Source organism: Malus domestica, chromosome 14, assembly GCF_042453785.1.
Source record: "Malus domestica chromosome 14, GDT2T_hap1".
NCBI classification, from domain to species: Eukaryota; Viridiplantae; Streptophyta; class Magnoliopsida; order Rosales; family Rosaceae; genus Malus; species Malus domestica.
Window position 1 is genome coordinate 11,248,393 of NC_091674.1, and position 25,722 is coordinate 11,274,114.

Genomic DNA, 25,722 nt, shown 5'->3' on the forward strand with positions numbered 1-25,722 from the left:
TAATAATGCCACCAACCTTTGGTTTCAGTTTATGTGACTTATGAAGGGTTTTCATTCCTTCTCAGGGTATCTTCAACATGCTAAGTTTATCTCTGACTCTCTTACTGCTATTAATTAACATGTCTTTAATACTAATTTGGTGAGTTTTGTTCTCAAAGGCCTTGGCCCTGATTACTCGATGTTTGTCACCACCATAATTAATTCTATTACCTTGCTGGAATTCCTTGATCTCTAGTCCCGACTTCTACAATTTGAGAATCAAACCCATGTGGAACCAATCACTCGGGCCATGATTAATGTTGTGCCTCCCTAAACTGCTCAAAGTGGCTTCAATCCAACCCAGGCCCAGCAGGCTTTGCCTCCCCAAACGTAGCAACTTGTCCATCCACTCATCTCTCATCAGCATCAGCAACCATAACAACAACTGTAACCGCATGCTGCATAACAAGCCCAAGGCCCCAAATAGCTTCCTTAGCACCGTAACAAGCATCAACCCCAAGGTGGCTTTAATGGCAATAAAAATCAGCCCCGTGGATAGGGCAGAGGTAGATGCGGTGGTTTTTGCTACGGTGGCCGCGGTGGTTAGTAGCCCAACCAATGGGGTTTTAATCCTCCTCCTCAACAAGGTATTCTAGGTGCTCCCCCTAGTTTTTAGTGTAACTTTTGTAACTCGAAAGGCCATCACGTTTCTACTTGCCCGCACCGTCCCGCTTCTTCTTTTACGGGTTATCACGCATTTTCACCTAGTGTTGCTAATGTTGCCACTTGGTATTTTGATACCAGTGCCACTCACCACATGACCAACAATGGAGCTGCTTTCGATGACCCCACTCCTTTTCATGGTGAAGAATATGTTCTTGTTGGTAACGGGGCTTCTCTCCCTCTTACTTTCTTGTCAGTTTAAATTAAATCATGTTCTTCATATTTCTTCTCTTAAGAAAAATCTTCTTTCTGCCTCTTAATTTACTAAAGATAATTCTGTTCTGTTACTATTCATCATTTTGGTCAAGTAATTTCTGACTTTCGCACTAGTTCTCCATTATTTCAGGGTCTTTGAGAGGGTCATCTTTATCCCGTTCGTCCCCCTGTCATGCCACTACCTATTCCTTGTGGTACTCTCGTCTTGGTCATCTATCTTCCAAAGTTTTGTCTAAATTGTCTTTAGGTTCTATGTCTCAATTAAATAAGGGGTTTTGTAAATCCTGTGCGCTTTCTAAGTCACACAAATTATCTTTTATGTCTATTAAAGTTAGGGAACTGTTATTAGCATTCCAAAAATTTCATTCTACACTCCTCACAAGTGTATTTTTCTTTCTAATTATAGAAAGTTTGGAGTGCCAAATGAGATTTTTGGAGTGCTAATAACAATTCCCTAAAGTTATTGCTATGTTTCCGTTTTACTTAATTCACTCTGATGTCTGGATGTCGTCTACTCCATCAAATTTCAGTTTTTTCTATTATGTTTTATTTAAGGATGATTACAGTTGTTATTCTTGGATTTTTCCTACATGGGCCAAATCCAAAGTTTTCTTACACTTTGAATCACTTTACAACATGGTGCATAATATCTTTAATTCATATGTTAAGTTTTAGGGGTGGGCAAACGGGTACAGGAACCGCGGGTAGGGGCGGGTAATTCAGGTTCGGGGCGGGTACGGGGCGGTTCCAATTTTTTGAGAATAGAAACGGGGCGGGGCGGGGCGGGTCGATTAGGATTTAAGGGGCGGGCCGAGTTCTAGGATTTGAAATAACGCGGCCCCGGATGGCCCGTTTCTAACTATATACAATCTCTAAACCTAAACCATTATCCATCGATTCCATCCCACTCTCCAAAACCCACCCCCAAATTTCATTCTTCGAAATCCCAAACAGGGCCGCCGAGACTCACACTCGTCTCCCCCTCGACAACGACGACAGTCACGACACCACATCACCTCACCATCGGAGAAGATGAAGATTGTGCAGCACTGACCACCCAATCTTGTTCGGTTCTGCCTCTGCTCACTCAGAATCCTAGCTAAAACTTTGATTTTATTTATTTTTCTTAACTTGAAATCAAACATATTGGTCGACTCTCATCCCGATTCTCGACTCTCACTTTTACTGTCTCTCAAACTCTCAGACGGTCAGACCTCAGTCCCTCGACAGTTACCTTCCCTCGACTCTGCAAAAATCGATGTTGATGATCAGAGTGTGGAGCCTGTTGAGGAATTGGAGAAGAAGAGGAGCGAGGAGTTCCAAAAGATTCTGGAGGTTTCGAAGGAGGAAAGGGACCGGTTCAGCGAATGCAGGTTGTTGATCGAGCTGCGGCCGCGATCGCGGCTGCTCGCGCCATTTTGGAGGACAAGAATAATAAGTTGAGGACTGAGGCGGGGGATCGCGGAGGTTCCGGTGGTGGGAGTGGCGGGGGTGGTGACGGAACAATTGGGGCTCGTCAAGAAGGTAAAGATTTGGACATTGTGTTTGATTTTTAATTAGGCAATTTGAATTTCTGATTGTTTGTTTAAATATGGGATTTTAATTTGGGGTAATGAAGATAAAGATGTGTATAGTTTTATTTGTTAATTGAAGTCCAGAATTTCCAAGAACAAAAAAGTTAGAGTTTGATATCCTGCAGGACCTGCATATGTTTTGGATGCTGATGGGATTATTGTTTCACGGAGATCGCATTATATCAAATTGTAAAATGTAAATGGCCTAATTGTTTCACGGATATCCTGCATATGTTTTGTCGGTCAACAATTTGTGTGTTGTGTGTTCACTCTGTTTAATTGTACTGCCTGCTTGTGTTCACTCTGTTTAATTGTTCACTCTTTATGCCCATTTGCAAATCTGTGCAATCTGTGCAGTTTGCAAATTTATGAGCATTTGATTATAGTGTAGTCGGATTTATGAGTGACTGTGAATCTGCAGGGGCTGGGAATGTGCAAATGTGAATGAGTGAATTTGTGCAAAATCTGCATAAATGCAGTGTCACTGTGATTGTGCAGTTGCAAATTGCAATCTGTGCAGTTTGCAAACTGTGCAGTTAAAAAAAAAAAAAAAGGGTACCCGTGGATCCGGCCCGAACCGGCCCGTTTTAACCGGGCCGGGTAATGTCCGGTTCCTATACAAGAAAATCCAATCCCCGCCCCGTCCCGGCCCGTTTCGGGTAATGTCAGGTTCTTACAAACTTAGGTTCGGCCCGGCCCGTGCCCAGCCCTATTAAGTTTCTCCAAATAGATGGTGATACGGAATATTTTATTCATTCATTTAAAACCTTTTGTCACAACCATGGAATGGTCCATCGTGTCTCATGTCCCCACACGAATATATTATTCATTCATTTAAAACCTTCTTTTCATCGTGGTACAACTCATCTTATCTTATTACTTTAAGTGGACAATATTATTTTAACTAGGAATAATTCTATGGCTCTTCGACATTTTATGAATCTTTTAGGACATGAATTTGAGAATAAGGATCTTAGTACTCTTTACTATGTGGGTATTGAAGCTCGTCATACGACAGTTGGTTTCATCTATCTCAAACCAAGTATGTTCTTGACTTACTGACAAGGACACATATGACTAATTGTAAACCGTGCATCACATCTATTGCTTTTCATGCCTAGCTATCCAATTAGGACGGCACACCTCTGTCCGATCCCACTGAATTCCGTCATCTGTTAAGTAATCTTCAATATCTCACCTTGACTCGTCCGAATATTGCCTATGTTGTGAATCATGTCTCTTAGTTCATGTCACGTCCTACTCAGACTCATTTTATTGCTACTAAACGCATTCTCAAGTATGTTAAGGGAACTCTTGACCGTGGGATTTCCTTTCGTCCCTCTTCTAATCCTCCATTACTTCGTGATTATTTGGATGCTAATTAGGCTGGTTGTCCAAACACTTATCGTTCTACTTTGGGTTTTCTTATTTTTCATGGGCTTAATCTAGTTTCTTGGAGCTCAACCAAGCAACCGACTATCTCTCGGTCTAGAGCGAAATTCGATACATAGTTTTGGCTCATGCTTATGCCGAATCTATTTGGCTTTCTTATGTGCTTCGTGAGCTTCGATTTCCGGTTCCTTCCCCACCTTTTTATATTGTAATAATTTGAGTACCACATACATGGTTGCAAACTCGGTGTTTCATGCTCAGACAAAGCATATTGAGCTCGACTATCATTTTGTTCATAAAAGCATCAAGCGGGGTTCTCACAAAGTTCAGTTGATCATTTCGATTGATCAACCAACTAATGTTCTCACCAAAAGCCGTTCCAAACCACACTTTGAAGTTTTACAGTCCAAACTTGTCACTTCGAGATTGCCAAATATGCTGGGGGCTATTAGTGTGGGATGATTATTATGGGCTAGGTTATGTAACTCCACATGGGCCTAGGTTAACTTGTAATCTAAGTCAATTGACTTGTATATATTTGTATTCTTGTGAATCAATGAAATTAAGGAATTATAATTCTTCATGGTATCACAGCAGGTTGTTCCACGTATGAAGCCCAACAACCACACGCGCTCCACATCACCCTGTTGGTGTTGTCCACGTTTTAGGCTTAAATATTCGTCACACGTGAAGGGGCGTGTTAAGAATGAATCACACGTTGATAAGAGGAAGGGGCCTTGCATGTGTGTTTATAAGTAAGTTAGGCTACTCCCCATATTGCCAATTGGTTTTATGGTGGAACCTTAACTTTCTTCATACAATTTACTTTTAGATTTCACGAGCTAGTAAACCCTAAATTAAATGTGATAACTTTTTAACTTCTATTTTCTAGACTAATTAGATTTGAATTTTTTTTTTGGAACATTATTGACAAGAAGTATAATTTCACAATTACAAATGCAACAGACAGACAATACAAAATAAACCATCAGCCACATAAAACACATCCAATTGAAAGATAATGCTCATTTATGAGGGCCTAATTAACCTTCTGGCTGATTAAATAAATTAGTTGAATTTTGTTTTTATTAAACATATCAATTGTTGTCACTTAGTACTATGGTATAGTGATATTCATCTTTATATATAAATGAGAGGTTTAAGTTCGTTTCTCGCCATAGGCGAATTTGAAACATATTATTACTAGTGGATTGTGAGACTTAGTCTATATCTCTACTTCTTTAGTGTAAAGAATACTATTTGTTCGAAAAAGAAAAAAAAAATTCACGTGTCCTTTCTGCTATTTAGAGGTATACGCATCGCTGTGTTCTCGTCGGTGCATCATTATGTTAGGTCCGTTTCTCTCCTCATGCTTTTGATTAATTGTGGACGACAATAAATATCGGCACAGCCAGCCAAAAAGCAGTAAATGAACCCTCGGAAAGTATAAGTATGCAAAGGACAACTACTGTAAACTCATATATATTTAGCACATATTTTAATATTTAGAAAAATGATAAATACACACTAATATTAGTCTCATACGTACTCTTAAAGTTTGATTATACTGTTTTGATTTATTTAATTCGATAATCAGAAATTAAAAAACAAAAAGTGCGTAAGAAGCTAAAAAAATTGAAAATAATCTCCCAAAGATTGTATGAAAGAACTATTAGTTTACAGGGATGGTTAACCAGTTAAGTAAAAGTAATACACAAGATAATATTAACAGAGTTGACTTTGTTTATAAGCTTATTTATCAATTCATAAATTAAAAATAAACGAAGAAACTTGCTCAAAATTACATTTGCATACTAATTGTTGGCTTAAGTTTAAGCACAGTACACATAATCAACATTAATTAATTAAAAATAGTAGTTAATAATTAAGAGGAAGATCCATACATGACAGTGGAAGGCAACAAACCCCCAAAGTTGTCAACCATTTCAGGCACAAAAAGATCATCATACAGCTCAATCTCGTGCTGATTTTTGCTATCATTTGAGTTTGAACTCCCAGCTGCCTGCTCTTGGTAACTAGTAGGACTGGAAGCCACCTCTCGATCTAATGCATAATCATGAAGATGTTCATGATGATGATGATGATTCTGCACTGTCGAATCCGGAAGCGCCTCACCGATGAAACTGCTGTTCGGAGACGATGAGTACACGGCCGAAAACCTAGCGGGGTCGGCCGGGAGCGCGGAGTCTTGGCCGGTGAGCTCCTGAACCAAAGCCCTGAATTGTGAGGCACTCGTAATCACCTTCATTGGGTTGGAGATGTACACAACTTTGATGCCGCCTTGCTTTTTCTTGCTACTGTTACTACTTTTCGTAGTCTTTCTATTTTTGGCTTTGTTAGTTTTACTACTTTGTTGGTTAGGGTTAGGGTTAGGGTTATTCATTGCTAGTAGTGGATAAAAGACCTTGAGGAGCTCCAAAGGGTTTGTTAAGTGGTTAATTTTCTTGCACTTTCCCAGAAAAAAGGTGTTTGGGAATTGGGAAAGATGAAGAGAGAAAATGATGTGGGAAAAAAAGACCACACCAAGAAGTTGTTTTGATGCATAAATCCGAAACTAACAAGAAATCATAGGGGTGCCAAAACTGGTGCTAATCCCACTCGCCAAATGCGCGAGTGTGATATAGTTTCAGAATATAGTTCGCACATTTGAAGCGAGTGTGTTAGGACACGTTACGATGCGCGTGGAGTGGTGCGAGGCTTTTAGTATTGCCAATAATTCTACCACGTGGAATCATACAAATCCAGGTTTGATGTCCTGACGTCATCACCGACGAGAACGGTGACGTCATATGAGTAAAAGGTGGTACTCAGCTGGCTTAGCCGAGTTGGCTCGTGGTAGTGGTGCAGCCTCCTGAACCGTTCAAACTGGCCGAGCCGGCGCGAAATCATCCTTTGTGGTCTGATTTTTACAATAAAAATGTAAAGTATTTCGAAAAGGAAAATATTAAGAAGACGATGCATTTTAATTATATTTTATAGGATACATGGTGTGATGGTTGATGATTTTTAAACTTTTTAATGTTTTAAAGAAAAAAACTAACCATCAACCGTTATATCATATGATTTACATTATATAATTGAAGTAGATAGTGTGTGTAACATCATTTATTTGATTTATTTTGGATTTGTCAATTTGGAAACCATTTGATGAACTTTGTTTTCTTGGCAATTGGGATTTCCGTATTATTTTTAATTAAGCTATTAAATATCTCTTTAAACAGTAATTTACTATTTAAATTATCTTTACAAACCTAATAATATATGTAAATTTATCTTTATGCTCATTTAAAAAAGAAACCCAAAATCAAAGTGTATGTTCTCTCCTTTAATGTTCTAACATTCCAACAGGTCCATCATCCTTCTTTTTAATTCTTCATTAATAAAAATTAAAATCAAAATTTAAGAATTGGTGAGAAATAATTTATCGTTCAGGGTTTAGGATAGCATGAAGCCATCCTTTATGTGATTACCATGTTATAAAAGGCTTGATTTTTTTAGTCTAAGTTCTATAAAGGAGTAGACGATTATGTTCGAAAAGCTTGATAGCACCCTTTGTCCATTTTTTTATGCTTTTATGAGAAATTTGGGGCCCCCGAAATAAATTCATAGATGTGGAACGAGAAGATTGAGTAGCCTAACATGTCGATTCATAATTTAGTTGGAGGATCCAAAATTTCAAAGTCATAATTCATCCGTCAAAATGAGCTTGCTTTTGAAGTCTTATGTTTTTAGCCAAGTAGAACGTTAGAGAAAGATTGCGTAACGATTAGGGTTTGATTATTGAGTGTGAGTTTATTGACAAATTTTAATTTTATTGTTAATTTCATTTTGTACTTTGTGATAATTATATAATAGGATAAAGGTAACAATTCACATTTAAAAGTTTAAGTTAGGTATAAAATGAAGTTATACAAGCTTAAATAAAATTTCTCCTCAATGAATGAAGAAGGGTGGATGAAATGATGGTGAAATGAATGTCAAATAATGTAAATATCATGAGACCAAACATGATAATTAAAATCTAAATGATGTATATGTCACTTTCAGTTTTTATTTTCTTATTCTTTATCATTTATTCTCCCCCTCTGCTACCATTTTCATCTATTTTTCTCTATCCTTAATTTTTGATATATTTAACCTCTATCTCTAACATGAGAAACAAAAATTAAAAACAAAAAATGAAATAGTTATTAAACCGACCATAGACTATTATAAATACGAAAACATAATGTTATTTGTGAAATTAAAACCAATATTTTTACTATTCTTGCACTGGTATCTTATTTTTTTTTAATTTTTTTTTATTTAAATCCATGTAATCTCTTTTTAAACTCAACTTAAATTTTAAATCTTAATTGTCTTTTTTACCCAATTGCATAATTATCATCAAGTACAATATGAAATTAATAATAAAACTAAAATGTATCAATAAACCCACACACTATAATTAAACTCTACCATCGCTCCTTGTTTATCCTACATTCATTCCGGTTAAAACTTTAATAGCTCTTAGAGATAAAAAAATAAAAAATAAAAATAAATAAAGTTTTTTTATCAATGAATGGTGATTTTGAAGTTTTAATTCTGTCAACTAAAGTGTGACTCAATTTATGGAGATTTTTTGTTCATTTGATTTCAATTTTTTAGAATTTAGATGATGAGTATTTGAGTTTCAATTTTTTTCATCAATCTCAAGCTGCGCATAGTTTGTTAAACTTTCTGCAACAGCCATAATGAAAAGTTTTAATAAATTGTTGCATACATCAAATTTCTGGGATACATATGAAACCCTTTCTATGAAAAGTAGAAGTACTAATAATTTGTTTGGCATATTAGAAAACGAAGTTGTTGCCGGCCTAGTTTGTCCTCCCAAATTGGTAGAGCGGTGGGCCAATGCATGTTAGAGGAGTGCAGGTTAGATGAATTTCTTTCCTCAAATAAAATTAAATAATTGCAGCAGAAATACACACACACAAACACTAAAACACTAACAAATAAAACATAGCAGCCATGGAAAATGCTATGGTGCTGTACGTAGCTCTAGGTGGAAAATTACTTCAACAAAAAGATCAAAAAGATGCAGTGAAGCACTTGATAGAAAAATCCAGAGAATAATTTATAAAACAAAAAGCTAAGTTTCTAAAGAGCCAAAAGCTAAGAGGAGACGATGGAATAAAAGCTCTGTTTCTAAAGAGCTCAAGGTGGGAGGGGGGACAAATGACCTAGAATGCTTTATGACTTTCAATTTTTTTTTTTTTTTTAACAAACGATATTATCTACACTAAGGAGGAAGGAGATTGGTTTTAGTCTCATAATGGACTACTAATAATGTGGTTCAAATTTACCTTTGGAGAATCAAACCTAAAACCTCTCACTTACAAGTGAAGAGTAATGTCACTAGACTGTAAAGTGGTTTTCGAGTTTTTTTTTATTTTTTTTTATTTTTAAGCAAAGCTATTCAATTTGAGATTTTATTTTATAAATGGGTTTAAAAGTAACTTTACATTTTGAATTGGATTTAGGAGGGTAGTTTAGGTAATAAATTTTGATTTAAGGAGATATTAATTCTTTAATTAAAATTTGACACACCCCGACCTAAAGTGTCCACCTAGGCTCGAAATTGAGCTATACTGGCTGACACCAGGAAGGTAACGAAGCCATAAAGTGTAATGATGTGGACAAATGTGAATAAATTTAAACCTAAAAATGCCTAAATATAAGTGTCACATCCCGGCCCGAGCCCCCACCACATCTCGGGCTCGACTCCTCCGTAGGACGATATTGTCCGCTTTAGGCCCGACCATGTCCTCACGGTTTTTTTTTTCTGGGAACTCACACGAGAACTTCCCAGTGGGTCACCCATCATGGGAATGCTCTCGTGCGAACTCGCTTAACTTCGAAGTTCCGTTGGAACCCGAAGCTAGTGAGCTCCCAAAAAGCCTCATGCTAGGTAGAGATGAGAATATACATATAAGGCTTATAGGATCCACTCCCCTGGGTGATGTGGGATGTTACAATCCACCCCCTTTAAGGGCCCGACGTCCTCGTCGGCACACATCCGGTTAGGGATTGGCTCTGAGACCAAATTGTAACATCCCGGCCCAGGCCCTAACCACATCCCTTGCTCGACTTCGCCGTAGAACAATATTGTCCGTTTTGGGCCCCGACTACGCCCTCACATTTTTATTTCTGGGAACTCACATGAGAACTTCCCAGTGGGTCACCCATCATGGGAATGCTCTCGCGCGAACTCTCTTAACTTTGGAGTTCCGATGGAACCTGAAGCCAGTGAGCTCCCAAAAGGCCTCGTGCTAGGTAGAGATGGGAATATACATATAAGGCTTATAGGATCCACTCCCCTAGGCAATGTGGGATGTTACAAAAAAAGTGCGCTTGTGAGCGGGAATGAACCAATTTCACACGTGATGTTAGAGCATAAGTAAAGTACAATAGAGTTAAGATGAGAATTATACCATCAAAGGTAATCTCCTAAACCAAGATTTTCCAGGAATCCTCGTCGACACGTAAACACTGCCACTAAAATCTAGAGGGGTGAAAAATAAGGGTGAGTGGGCCTAAACATAAAGCTTTGTAAAAGCCTTTTCGAAAACATAATAACCCATCGTTGTAAAACAAGTATAGTTTCCAAAATACAATATCTCGTAGAAATAAACATATCAGATCGAGTGCCCATCGACACATGCTGACACACGAGTTCATGCAGAGGTATTCTAATATAAACATGACTAAGTGTAATAATGATTTACACTTTAGTACTATAATCACATGAAGATTGGCGATATACGCATCACATACGAGTCCTAATTGCCTATAGCAATCTAGGATAGGACTGACACCTACAATGAATCCAAAGTGAGTGTACGGTGCGTGATCATACAAGTGAAGCCTGGCCCTGCCCCCAGCAAGTACTGACACCACTATAGCACATAATGAACATATAACGTAAATATAGTCATGCCCCAGTAATTCGATAATTCTAATCAATACAATGTTATTCATGAATCCAATTAAGGCATCCAATAATACTATGCATACCTGTGCATCCCGTAGGACGCAACATAATTTCATAAATTTCATTAATACGCTAATTTTTATAAACATGAATCTAATCTAAGTGTAATATGGAAAATTATTTATCAAATATATAAATGGAAACTAAACAAATATATATTGAATAAAAGAAAAAACCCACTCACAGATACTTGCGAAGTTGTAGCCATTAAAAATAGGAAAGCCGGAGTCTCCGCTAGTAATCGCACCTAAGCATAATATTTGGACCCATTAATAAAACTCAACTAAAATGATCAAATTTGGGAAAACAGAGTGCGGATTTGGAATCAGGGCGTCGGAATACGCTAAGAAGAGTCATGGGAAATTTTCCTAAAAAGTCAACGAAAAGTCAATCGAGACGCGAAGCCGATCAACTATATTAAATCTTTAGAATTTCACTAAACGGACTCGGGGCGTCGAAATTAAACTAGGACGGTTTCTTAAAAAAAATTCGAAAAGGTCAACACAAGGAATATTCTAAGAATATTCCAAATCCATTTAGGAAATGGACTGGGTCGAATTTCGGGTTTAGATTTAGATCTGGATCGCGAATCTGGGCTTTTTTTTTCCTCTTAGGTCGGGTTGACCCGATCCTAGTCACAGGCGGAAGAGAAGGCAGAATAAATTCCAACTCCGATCAAGGTTAAAACTTAACCATTTTCAGCGTATAAATAGTCAAATTGAAGCTATGGAGATAATGAGTAAGATTTTACCATCATGGTCTCTCACCATGGCCAGACTTGGCTAGAAAAAGATCTGAAACTTATGGACTTCATCGGAATCTGGGAAATAGTTTCCCTGAGCTATTTTCTATCATAAAACCAGTCCAAAACACCATAATCGAACTACGAAGACAAAAGTATAAGATTTAGAGTATTCCTGAGGCTTACCAAGGTAGTAAACGGTAGAGGTTCGTTGAGAAAATCATGGTCTCGCCGGGAAAATATGGAAATCGAGTTCTAGGCTAGAATGTTGATAACCTTCATCGACGTGGTGAGATTTGGTGGTGGCTTGAAGGTTTGGCTCGCCTGAGACTCGAAGTGGTGGTGATTCGAGGTAGTTGCACCATCTCGTTGCTTGCCGAGGAAGAAGGGATAGAGAGTTGAGAGTTTGAGAGAGGTGATGTGGCAAAAAATGAGAGGTCCAAGAGAATGCGGGACACAGGATAGGTGGAGTGTGTTGGATTTATTCCGATGTAAATCACCTTAAATGGTCTTCAACATATAATAGGAATGTAATATTGGAGATTAATGTAGATATTGTGATTTGATTTCCTAAAGATATAAATCTTATGTTAGGCGTCTTGTAAGACAAGTAAGATTGATGGAGTCCTTGATTTTATGTGATTATGATACCTAATTGATAGGCTTAAAAAGTGGGATTTGGAATTCCTTTATGGACAGAACCTTAATACCTTAACCAGTATAAATACTAAGGTCCCTGCAAACCCTAGATACATAACAAATGCTTCCCATAAAGTAGTTGTATCCGACTAGGTGATTTGTAGAAGACTTTGGTGTTGCTGCATCCTACATCATTCTACTTGGTATCTAATGGCTATTGCTTCACAATCAGGTCAGCTAACTCCTTGTTTGTGTTTTAATTATATAACCACATAAAGTTTACAGAGTTGGGATCATAAGTGGGTGAGTTCCCACCAGACAGAAAAGAAGAAAAAAAAATCTCCCCTGAAAATATTAAAATAATCATGGCATATCTAGAATCGTGAATTCACCAAAATGTCCTCGGTAATCGCTATTTCGTAAAATCTTCATCATAGCTAGGATGAGATAAAAGAATGGGTCATATGTCTCGCTACACGACGGTCAACGAAAGTCATCATTCTCACCTTTAGGAGTATTTTCGTCAATCCACTTTTTTAAAATTTATAAAATTGCAAAATTTGGGACAGGTTGTTACAATCTACCCACCTTAAAAAAAAATTCGTCCCCAAAATTTGAAATAACTTGTTATACATAAAATAATGAAAAGATAGAAGAAATCAAGTTAGAGCGATTGCATAAAAGAGAATGTCATTCCATCACAATCGGATTACAATGATTCCTCTTTCATGCCTCCAAACTCAACTTTCCTTCTCCTTTAACACAATACTATTGTGGAGCAAAAAAATAATCAAGAGGCGAGACGTGGATTTTGGGTAAAAATGATAAAATTACCCTCGAGGCACACCAGAATTCCTACGCACGATAAGTGGACAATCATCCCTCAATCAAGTCAAATATGCCCAAATAGGTGTTTATTTTTAAACCTATTTCATCCATCCTCATCAAATCCTATCCAAAAGGCAACCCCCAAATCATTTCTTTTTAATTATATTAATTAGCTAATTAATTGATTTATTATTCAATTATTTCTAATTAGCTACAAATCATGAACCTCACCCAAAATACTAACGAAGTGGCCGGTCCTCCTCCTTCTAAAAGGGTCGGTCACACCTCTATAGATACTACCTTGTTCTCTCTAAAACTCAATTCCAATTCTGTTTCTAAATTCTCTAAATTCTCCAAACACTTTTCCCTCAAAATTCTAACTTTGGCATCAGAGGTTCTTCGGCCACAACCCCCCCTCATTCATCATGGGCGTGTGAGGCTCTTGGCCTTGACCAAATGTGTTATTTGTTTTGTAGGTGCAATCTTGTCTAAGAACAAGGAAGAAGAAATTTGCATCCACAAATTGATGCTTTCATTGAAAGTTGAGTCACATGCTCGTAGAAGACTCTCGCATATAAGGTTTCTTGTTTCTTTGCCTATTTGTAGATTTTTCGTACGTTCTTATTCTAGGAATTTTTATTTCTAAAAATCCTTTGATAAAACATAAAAGAAAAGTACAATGACAAGAGATTCGGAAACCTCGACGAACGGAAATTCCAATGTTTAAGGATTAAAATCGCGACAATCGACAAGGCTCAACATAGCAGTGAGTAGAGCGGCACCCCCACAAGACACCACCCTGGCAACCACCATGGTGACCACCACTGCATCCACCTTTGGCAAATCCCACGGTGCCACAACCACGGCCTAAGCCCAAGGTGAGACGGCTCGAGCCACTCAAATCCGACGTGAACCCAATGCGTTGCCAAGCCGAACCCTAGCCTTACACCCACGTGGGCCATACGTCGAGTAGCCCACTCTTGTGGCTCAGCTTGCTCGCGCCAAACAGCTCACTCTCGTGGCCCAGCCCGCCCACTCTCGCGGCCCAGCCTGCTCCCGTCAAGTAGCCCACTCTCACGGCCCAGCCTGCTCTCATGGCCTAGCCTGCTCCTGCCGAACAGCCTACTCCTGTGGCATTTCAAACAGCCCAAATTGGTCCAAGATTAGTTCAATCGTCTCGACTTCAAATTTCTAAACCGAAGATTGAACCGGGAGCATTTTCACCACATTTTTCTAAGGATTTGACATTTCCCAACTCAAATCTCGCACCTGAAGTTTACTACACTTCCACTGCTCAAGGAGATACATTCATTCCAAGCTTTTCCAACCCAAATGGAGAACAACACTTGTCTCGACAAGTCATAGAGTTGACAAACACCCTTGCACAGTAGACGACCTTGGTGAACCAGTTATTGCAGTACACTAAGATGCAACGTGCCCTAGACGAGGTGTCCCGAATTATGACAAGGGTAAATGAAGAACCTCTCCAGCAGCGTCCGGCAAGCAGTCACTCGACCAGTCACGAACTGAGCGTTCGAGGAGTGTACACTCCGATTGGGCCCTCGAGATAGTGAATACTCCCGTCTTAGCCCGCGGAGGAGTGTGCACTCTCGACTAGGCTCATGGACGAGCATACATTCACGGTTGAGGTCACACTCTGATAGTCAACATGAGCAACCTTCCAGGCTAAGTGTTCATTCACGGCTAAGCCCACAAAGAGCATCTTCCACCTCACATCAGAGTAGGCAGCATTACGAATGGAGAGAAGCAATCACTCAATCTGGCTCAAGTTTAATCGACAGCTTACGAGAAATTAGCTCGTCTGCTAGGAACGTACCACATACACCTTAACCGCAACATAGATGAGCCGAATATATAGAAGAATAGCCCAAACCAGCAGGTCACGATTGGGGGCAGTCGAAAGCTCTGCTACCCCCAACAAAGGCAAATTTAGGAAGAAGTAGAGAAACTCTTGACCAAGTGATTACACGATTTCCAACGCAACGAGGTCACCTTTTACGGACGAGATCGAGCAGGCAGAGCCTCCACGCAAGTTCAGCATGCCATATTTCTCATCCTTCAAATGAGATGAAAACCCAAAGAGACACCTAAAGCATTACTGAAGCGCAATGATCCTCTATTGAAACAACGATGATCTCATGTGCAAGATATTCACCGCCACTTTACAAAGCAAGGCGCAAGATTGGTTCTACACCTTGCCGTCACAATCCATCCGGAGTTTCGACGAACTTTCTTTGGTTTTCACCAAAGAATATTCATCATATCGCTCGATCAAGAAGAAGTCCGACCATTTGTTCAACGTTAAGAAGAACCCAAAGGAATTGCTTCGCGACTATGTGAAGAGGTTCAAAGTAGAGAAGGCAAGAATAGTTGGATGTAACGACTCGATAGCTAGAGCAGCCTTTTACAAATTATTTCCAGCAGATCACCCGCTGTTCAAAAAATTTATCATGAAAGAAAATCTAACTCAGGCAGACTCTTTTGCTCTGGCAAAGAAGCATACATTTTGGGATAAGGCTCGCTGATGCACATTCAAGGACTTGAAGAAGTACCCTACATCATCTTCCTACTATCCAAACCGGAAGCAATGAAGGACCTATTCTCATGTTTGACAGTATCTAAATCTCTCTTCGATGCTACAAGAAATTCAAAAGCTAACTTTGGCGATAGTTGTTGCAACCTGAAAGCTCAAGTTTTACCTTCAGACGCACGTAGTCATCCTCATGACGCACTATTATGTCCAATCTAGACATGCGACGATAAAGGAGTAAACACTACAGATGCAAAATTTTCTGAAGAACATAACAACTCGACCTAAATGCGCCTAAGGGTAGACGAACAATAGAAGGACACACTCGAAATCAAGTTTGGTCCTTGTCCTGCTACGTGTCACCCGACCCTAGCCGACCCTTGGTCCATAATTCAACTCTAGAATGGCCTAATACCAGTAGTTGAGCATCTCCTGCTACGTGTATCATGGCCCCAACTCCACGACTCTCTACCACGCCTTCACGCCTAGCCTAGGCGACGCAACAGAGCGGCCCAATGACACCCTGGAGGTAGTCGAGTGTGCCCTAGCCACGCCTGCTCCACCCAATAAAAACTTCTGGCATGTGCATGTCGAGATGCATCTAACTACAAAAGGTTCGAGAGTAAGCGTAGTCCTTGTAACCCCAGACGGTTTGATGCCTGAGCAGGCGATCACTCTAGGCTTCAAAGCATCCAACAACGAAGCAGAGTACGAGGCGCTACTAGCAGGCCTTTGGAATGGCAAAAGACTTGGCGGTGAAAAAGCTCACAATTCATTCTAATTCCCAGCTAATCACTAGCCAGATTACTTGAGGTGTTTCAAACTTACACCCTCACTCAAGTTCGTGGGAAAACAATGCTCACACAGACGCACTAGCCGGCCTAGGCTCCGCTCTCGAACATCAACTTAAACGCTCTATTTCGGTGAAGTATCTAGACAAGGCAAACATAGAGGCGGAGCCAGCAGCCGAAGTGTCACAGGTAAGTACAACTCCAAACTGGTAAAGTTCTATTATAGACTACCTAGTCAATGGTACATTGCCCACAGAAAGGTTAGAGTCTAGGAAGCTCTAAATAAAGGCAGCACGCTACTACATATGAAACGGCATTCTCGTCCAAATATCCTACACTAGACCACATCTTCGCTGCCTAACATCTCTTAACGACCTAAAAGTTCTAAGCTCAATCCATGAAGGCGTTTGTGGAAATCACTCTGGAGGCCAGTCCTTAACACAAAAGGTTTTAAACATAGGTTACTACTGGCCTACCATGCACCAAGATGCTAAGGAGTTAGTACAAAAGTACGACCGCTGCCAATGCTACAAGCCGGTACCAACACTGCCTGCTAACAAATCACACCCGCAGACGAGTCATTGGTCGTTCATGTAATGGGCAATCGACTTGGTACGGCCAATGTCGCCCGCTACTGGGGGCAAAGGCATGACAATCGTGACAACCAATTACTTCACTAAATGGGTAAAAGCAAAGCCCATGACTACCATGACACAGAAGGACATGAAGTGCTTCATATGGAGGAACATCATTTGCTAATTTGGCATCCCTCAATCAATCGTCACAAACAACACCTCGCAATTCATAGGTAAATATTTGGCGAAGTTCTTCCAAAAGTATGGCATCAATCAGCATATGTCCACGCCGAGATATCCTCAAGGCAATGGGCAGGCCGAAGCATCCCATAAGATTATCCTTGACTGCCTCAAGAAGTCCCTCTCCGACAAGAAGGGAAAATGGTCAGATGAACTCCTCAGATATCTAAAGGTGTATCACACCACCAAATGACGAGCCACCAGTGAGACTCATTTCTCTTTTACATTTGGTTCAGAAACGATCATTATTCCCAATGTCATCGTTCCAAGTATCAAGACTCAACTGCTAACCATCGAGCAGAATAGTAAGAAGATGGACATAAGCTTACATCTGGCAGAGGAGAAATGCAAGCAGACCATCACCCGCATCGCATATCACCAGCAGTAACTCACCTCCAACTACAACAAAAGGGCCAAGATCCGGCAGTTCCAGCCCCGAAGATCTAGTCCTAAGGAAAACCTTTATCACTGCCAGCAGGGAAGGCTCTAAAAAGATGAATCACATCTGGGAAGGTCCATACAAGATCAATAGAGTATGTGGCAAAGAAAATTACACATTCGCCACCATGAACGACAAAGAGATCGAAAAGCAGTGGAACGCCTACAATCTGAAGAAGTACCATGTGTGACTTCCTATTACATCAAAGCTCTAAAACTCAAGCAGCTCGATGTGCACCACTTCACAAGCCAAGGATTATCCAGTTGTAATGCGGTTCCTACCTTACAACTAAGTTCTCGCTCATTTCACTCATTTTTCAATGAGGAATTCAGAAGTAATTTGCAACTTGGCTTGGCTACATACTTACCACAACTGATCACCCCTGCACTTCAAAAGAAGACCGCACATTTCTTAAGGACTCATCGCAGGAATTGCACCCCCTGAGGGACCAACCATGCTCTCTAATGTGAAAAGGTAAACTAATTCCCCAACACCCACATGGGTCTGCTTTCCCATACGAGAAGATAAACTAATTGCTTTCCATTGTAAAAGGGTAAACCAATTCCCCAACACCCACATGGGTCTGCTCTCCAAAGCGGGAGGATAAACTTACACTTCGAATATCCAAACATGGATGAGTCGGGCTGCCATGGTATACCTAGGTGCACGATGGCTTGCACCGGGATTCCTAGAAGTAGCCACAATGGCCTTTTTCAAGGCTTAGCTAGCTTAAGGATTTTGGGTCTTTTGGCCTAATCCACCGGGAACCGGGCCCCAAAGATAGAGGGGGCACATAATGTAGTACACCCTACAAATAGCTGCCCTAAAACCCTACAACTGCTACCAAGTGCATTAAGGTAGCCTACATTTTCCATAAGATTACCTACAACCTACCCTTCAAACAGTAAAGCCACGCTAGACTTATACAACCGCACATTCTTGTGAAAGGTTAAACAAGCTAGCGTGCATATACGAAGCTTTATTCATTGCCAACATGCTACGTAGTCGATAAGTTTTACATCTGCCAAGCGTAGAACGACCTACACCAAGTCCTAAAGTGTTGTGATACCTACTACGCAACCTACAGAATTGGAGAAAGCCAAGGTTAACATCCTAGTGGTCACGCGGACTTGTCTACTTCTGTAAGTAAGGCGTCCAGCTGCCGACCATATGGCTAATAACTTTGCAAAGTTCTACACTTAACCAAGTTCTACACCAACACCTACGACTGCATTGGCTACGCGGGTCTGTCTGCTTATAGAAAAGTAGCACACATGCCACTAGTCTATAAAGTCTAAAGGTTAGGGCGTTAACAAAAGAAGCGAAAATGGAGATAAGCGAAGGAAACAAGTTTATTAAATTTTCTAGCAAAATTGGTAAACAACTAGCAAAGACCGAAGAAGTTCAAGCAAAGCAAAAAGGAACGAGGGAAACAAAGAAAATCCTAAAGACTATTTAGAAGACTACTCTTCAGCAACTTGGACATTTCATGACTACTTGGTTGCCACACCTTCAGCAGTCGCGATATTCTCAGCAGCGGTACCATCTGACGCTTCACCCCCTGTTGCTCCAGCCTGGACACCAACATCTCGGACTACTTCACCAATAGAGGCCTCAAAAGTAAAGGCAAACAAGTCTTTCGGAGAAATAAAGAAGGTTTCAAAGTCTCTTCCAACAAACTCAAAGTCAGACGTCATTCCAAAGAGATGATCTACATAACCTAACTTGTAGAAATCATCCTGACTCTGACCAAGCGGAGCCTCGAGCCCAGCCTTTTCACATTTTAGTTGCCCAATATCCTCGAGCATACCAATATGGACGCGTTGCAGCTCATCCACTTTTTTCTTCAAACTTTCGTTGATCTTTAGTGCACCTTCGAGTTCCAACACTTAAGGTTCAAGCCTACCAATGACTTTCTTGAAGTGGATCACTTGGTTATAAGCAGGAATCAACTCTTCATCCTTTGCATAAGCAACGGAACGAAGCTAAGAAACAGCACGTTCAAGATCTTGAATATAAGGTATGTGGCATCCGATCTCCTTCTCTACACTTTCATACTTAACTTGGATCACATCAAACCTAGTCTTCAAGTCAACGATCTTTTAGCGAACAGTCTCAAGTTGCAAAGAAATGAGGGCAGAAATATTAAACTTCTTCAAAACGATAAGCTCAGATTCCAACCTCTTGATCTTCTTGACTGAATAATAAGTTTCAGCTGCAACAGCCTTTGCCACCTCCTTGGAGGCCTTACTATATCTACATTATAGCAAACAGAGTAGTCATTCTATATTGGGTCATATGCTTCGCAAAGGAACTTGGGCAAACAACCTTTCTAACGCAATCGACAAACTTGGCACAAGCGTCTATATCTTCAAGCAGATTTAGTTTCAAAAGCACATAGATCTCAGCAGCCTCCCTAGAAGCAGGCTTAGTGGATTTCTCATAGCTACCCACACGAGCAGTCTTCTCCTTCCCAACAGGTGAATCAGCCTCAGCAGTAGAAGAAATGGGCCTTTGCGCCACTTTAGCAACAGAGTCGACCTTATCATTCTTCACAATAGCAAGCCTCTCCAAAGGTGAACTGGACTTAGCTCCCAACGGACGTTTTGGTACAGACTTCGGCACTAGGGGGCATGATAGGACCTTTACACTAAGCAATTATACTAGTCATTCTTGACATGGCAGGCACCACAGGCTCATATCTAACATCCTTATTTTTCTTCATATTGGAAAAAGTCATGTCAATCACAGACCTCTCGGCAGCAGGCTGACCCTCACAAGCAGCAAATGAAGTCTTCAGTTTTTTCTTAACCAGCTTCTCTTGAGCATGCGGGGAAGATCTTTTCTTTCCATCTTCATTCAAGTAGGCTCCACGACAGCGATTAGTCAAGCTAATGCATCCGCCTTGATCTTTTTTACCTTCTTTCTCGAGAGTAGCCCACCTTTATCCTGACGAAGAAAACTAAGCAACCAACACCATTCACGGTACTCACTAGGGGAGCTCAACCCATACTTGTTTTTTCCTCATTTTTTTCTCTCAGACCAGCAGGCAGAAGGCCTGTATGCCCAACATTCCAGCAGCCCATGAGGCCCGCGACTCCTCATCTTTCTTAATCTCCGGTCTGGCCCTCATCAGGTCCTAGAGCCCAAACAACATGAGTCATGCGGCTCGCCTAGCACTGGGCACCAGCGCCTCAATTCACAAACCTAATCGCGCAAGCTGCCATTCTTTCTAGCCAAGCCGAGTAGCCTAAGCAGTAGTCCCTGCCACAACACCTCATCGGCTTATGCCGAGTTGACTCCTGGCCCCTGCCAGCCGACGTGCCGCACCACCCCGACGGCTACCCCGTGACAACATTATCTAAGAAGAAGACAAGAAAAATTAATTTTTTCTTACCTCAATGCAGCGCGAAGAAGACGAAGAAAGCTACAAAAGACGGTCATTTGCACAGGCAAGATGTAGAAGATTGCTAGAGGAGGGGGAACAAATATCCTCTAAGTTATCTCTCTTTTGTAGGGTAGAATAAATCGCTCTCCAAAGTTAATTTAATAACCCACTTAAGGTGGACTTAAATAGGCTTTAAGAGAAATTTATTTCCCTTTCCTAGAAGGATATAATTTCCTATTAAAAAGGGAATCAACATCAAAATAGGAAACAATCATACATTTCCTAAAGTAAGAAGATCTCTACAACTACTGCCCTTTCCTACAAGCAGCCTAATAGGTGTGAGGGCATTTGTGGAGCAAAAAATAATCAAAAGGCGACACATGGATTTTTGGGTAAAAATGACAAAATTACCCTCGAGGCACATTAGAATTCCTACGCACGAACAGTGGACAATCATCCCTCAATCAAGTCAAAAATGCTCAAATAGGTATTTATTTTTAAACCTATTTCATCCATCCTCATCAAAAACCCTCCACAAGGTAACCCCCAAATCATTCCTTTTTAATTATATTAATTAGCTAATTAATTGATTTATTATTCAATTATTCCTAATTAGCTACAAATCATGAACCTTACCCAAAATACCAACCAAGTGGCCGGTCCTACTCCTCCTAAAGGGGTCAGCCACACCCCTATAAATACTACCTTATTCTCTCCCAAATTCAATTCCAATTCTCTTGCTAAATTCTCTAAATTCTCCAAACACTTTTCCCTCAAAATTCTAACTTTGGCATCGAAGGTTCTTAGGCCAAAGCCCCCCTCCCAATTCATCATGGGCACGTGAGGCTCTTGGCCTTGACCAAAGATGTTATTGTTTTGTACGTGCAATCTTGTCCAAGAACAAGGAGAAAGAAATTTGCATCCATAACTATGATATAATACCTTTATAAAATCATAAAGTCAAAAATAGGTATATAATAACATAACGTCAAAATACATATATATACAATAACGTAGTATTTAAAATAGTTGTACTAAAATCAAAACTGATCATAGAAATTTCACCTACGTACTCGTAGCGTCACATACTCCGAAAATAAGCGTGTAGTATCTTTGGGTCAAGCCCAATGACACACCCTGACCCGGAATGTCCACTAGGACTCCATATCGAGCTTTGTTGGTCGACACCTGGAAGGTGACAAAGCCATAAAGTGTAGTGACATGGAAAATGTGAATAAATTTAAACCTAAAAGTGCCTAATCAAAAGAATGTGCGGGTGAGCGGGGTTGAACCCATTTCACACGTGATGTCAGAGCATAAGACAGTATAGTAAATAAGATGATGGTTATACCACTAAAGATAACCATCTCCTGAGATTTTCTAGAATCCTCGTTTACACGTAAGCACAGCTACTAAACCTAGAGGGGCAAAAAACAAAGTTGAGTGGGTCAGCAAAACAACGTTTTGTACGAAAACCTTTATTTTTGAACATAGTAACCCCTCGCTGTAAAACAAGTATAGCTTCCTTAAAACATACTATGTAAGTATGTAAACAGCAGTACAACAGCAATATAACCATAAATCTACCAAGTCATGATATATCAAATGCCATAGCAATATAATGATATGATAATCAAGTTTAACTAAGTGCTCATCCATCTAAGCTGACACATGAATTTGTACAGATAATATTTAACAAGAACAGGACTGGTGTAATCAATACGCTCTAGTACTACGATCATATGAAGGCTGGTGCAGAAGTACAGTCATATACGAGTCACAATTGCCTAATGCAATATGAACGACACAACTGGCACCTAACTTGGATCTAAGGCAAGCGAATGGTGTGGATGTGAACATACACGTTAAGGACTGGCCCTGGCCATGGGGCAAGTACTAACACCGGGTGCAGCAAGATGAGCATGTATAAGTATGTATGAATGTCATGATAGTAATATCCCAACCATATAGCAGCATTTATCACATTTAATATCACAATAACGATACTTGGCAATATAAGCGTAAAAATGAAGTAACTACACATTTATGGAAACTATAACTATGTATAGGTATAAAAACAAAATATCCACGCACAGATATGCAATTGAAATGAAGCCTCTGAGCCTTGCTTAACCCCGTACATCCTTGGGATACGTTTCGCCTAAATGTGAAATTAATAATTTAATTAGATTAATAATACCTATATGGAAACTTAAATAAAACCTCCGTTGATTGCTCAAACATAAGGTTTGAATATACGAAATCGATCTACTGGACGTCACAGACCTACACAAATTTTCAGAAAAATTTTTGGATGCCAGATGCGCCGCCACGCACAAGCAGAGACTGACAGAAGCTTAACGGCCGTCAAGAATATTTCGTTAAAAGGTAACAGAAGTTAACGGTGTTACCTGACGCCGTTAGAATATTCCGTCAACTTTGACAAAATATTCCATCATCTTCTCCGGTGATGATCCTCGTCGATATTCCATCGTCCGTCGTAGTTTGGTTGGCCGGAATCTTTTTGGAGTCCAAAAAGTGGACGGATGTGGCCTGAAAATGCCTCAAAAAGGACATAAAAATTGAGACTTCTTGAAACTAGGTGGTTTCACGTCAAAACTTCCTCAGACTTGTCCTAGGAACCTCGAGGAGTTGTGCAGACGCTTCCCCGAATCCTAAAATGTTGGGACTCAAACTGAAAATCTTTGATCCAACACTCACCGAGTCAGAGCTTCCGAGTTGGTGAGTCAAACCTCAACCAAATCGAGATCTGGTTACATGGTTGTGTTCTTAGGGTTGAGGTGAGTTCAAATGTGTAGGTTACAAGTCACGTTTGGGTGGTTTGGACGTCAGTTAAGAGAGTTGCAGAGAGAATGTGAGAAGGAGACCTTCGGGAAGCAAGATAGAGAGAGCGAGGTTTGAGTTATGATTGGTGGGACAGAAATGAAAGTGTTTTTAATTGGTTGAGTGAAAGAGGGAAAAAAATTGATTGGGTGGTGAAGAAGGATTTAAGGAAAAGCAAAAGTTTGATTGGTGGATGAGATGGAGAACACAGATCCCCTTTTTGAGGAATGGGATTGGATGGATGGATTTTCAGATTTTGTACCATTTCAAATGTACAAAATATGTATCCTTAACAGTGTTTCTGACAATGATATTTTGTACAAACGTGTACAAAAATACCCATAATTAACATACTTTAACGGAGCGTAACTTTTTTGTTACAAATCCAATTCGGGTCTAACTTACGTCCACGCGTTTGTGACGGTGAGTAATAATTACGTGCGAAACTAGGAAAAGAAACAACAATCAAAACAATGTCCATGTCAGATTCCACTTTTTCCCTAAAAAGGGCAAAATCGTCAAAACACACCAATGAAAAAGAAATTACAGTGAAAAGTAGGGACGGGTCATCACAATTTGGTATCAGAGCCAGACTCACCGTTTGTTCGGATGTGCCGATAAGGACGTCGGTCTCCCTAAGGGGGGTGGATTGTAGTATCCTACATCGGCGGGGTGGGGGTTGGTCTCTGGCCTTATATGTACATGCCCCTCTCTTCCTAGCATGACGCGTTTTGGGCTAAGGCCCAAGAACAAATCTGTGAGGGCGTGGCCCAAAACGGACAATATCATGCTACGGCGGAGTTGGGATGTGACACCCAAACCATAAATAAATAACTAAATGAATAAATAAATAAAAATACTAACGTAGACGGCCTACCTATCCACTTACTTAACGAATCCAATGAATAAGTTATCGATATTAGGGTATGCAGCTCGCGATAACGGCAGCTTACTGTTGTCTCGAACAATACTAGCACCTATGATGGATCCAAATTGAGCGTGTGGTGTGATGTGAACATACACATGAAGCCTAGCCCTGTTCCGGGGCAAGTACTATACCGGTGCAAGCATGCATGATGAGCAGGTAAAATGTTATGAACATGCCATGACAATTTATAAATCTCAACAATATAATAGCACTATTAAAATGAAATAAAACATGGCATGATATGCATAATATTAAATCCAAAAACATTTGTGGAAACCATGAACTTTATAATATATATATATATAATGCACATTCACACTTTTTGTTTTTCCCCCCTCGAGGACTTAGTTAGCTGGATCCTCTGTGGCATACAATGGATCTTTGGCGATTCTGACATTCTGCCGAGTAAATGTTTGAGTTTATTTCCAGTTGTGTAATAAATATCTTAACTAGCTTTGTCTGCTCTACTTATGTTGTATTGTTATCTATACTCTGACTACTTATGTATTATGGGTTCTTCCCACTATTGCACACTCTCTTTATTGGCTTAAATGACTTCTTATTTCAGTTTAAATTTATCCATATTTTATACATCACTTTCCTTTTGGCTACCTCACATTAAGGTGTCGACCAGCATGCATCGACTTTGGTTGGGGTGTCTAAAAAATAATAAGAAAAACTAATGAAAAGGGTTTCAAATCTATGCATTTAAATAAAAAAACCATCCACTAACTTTATTTAATTATAAAGACAAAAAAAAATATTTAAAAAAAAAACACAAAAAAAACCCTACTTAAGCTGGGGGCCTCCCCCCCCCCC

At 39.9% G+C, this 25,722-nt stretch overlaps 2 long non-coding RNA genes across 3 annotated transcripts; one reads left to right on the top strand and one right to left on the bottom strand.

Moving 5' to 3' along the window:
* Window positions 1-1,810: 1,810 nt before the first annotated feature.
* Window positions 1,811-2,946, top strand: LOC114826522 (uncharacterized). The gene is made up of 3 exons (XR_011575440.1): window positions 1,811-1,983; window positions 2,123-2,442; window positions 2,914-2,946. It is a non-coding gene; the product is annotated as an uncharacterized lncRNA (long non-coding RNA).
* A 19,225-nt stretch (window positions 2,947-22,171) lies between these two features.
* LOC114821103 (uncharacterized) lies at window positions 22,172-24,053 on the bottom strand. 2 transcript variants are annotated; one of them, XR_011575529.1, is made up of 3 exons: window positions 23,543-24,053; window positions 22,483-22,549; window positions 22,172-22,319 (listed from the first exon to the last, which is right to left on the bottom strand). It is a non-coding gene; the product is annotated as an uncharacterized lncRNA (long non-coding RNA). The 2 variants fall into 2 exon arrangements; XR_003768521.2 differs by lacking the exons at window positions 22,172-22,319; window positions 22,483-22,549 and adding an exon at window positions 23,084-23,292.
* Between the last annotated feature and the right edge of the window lie 1,669 nt (window positions 24,054-25,722).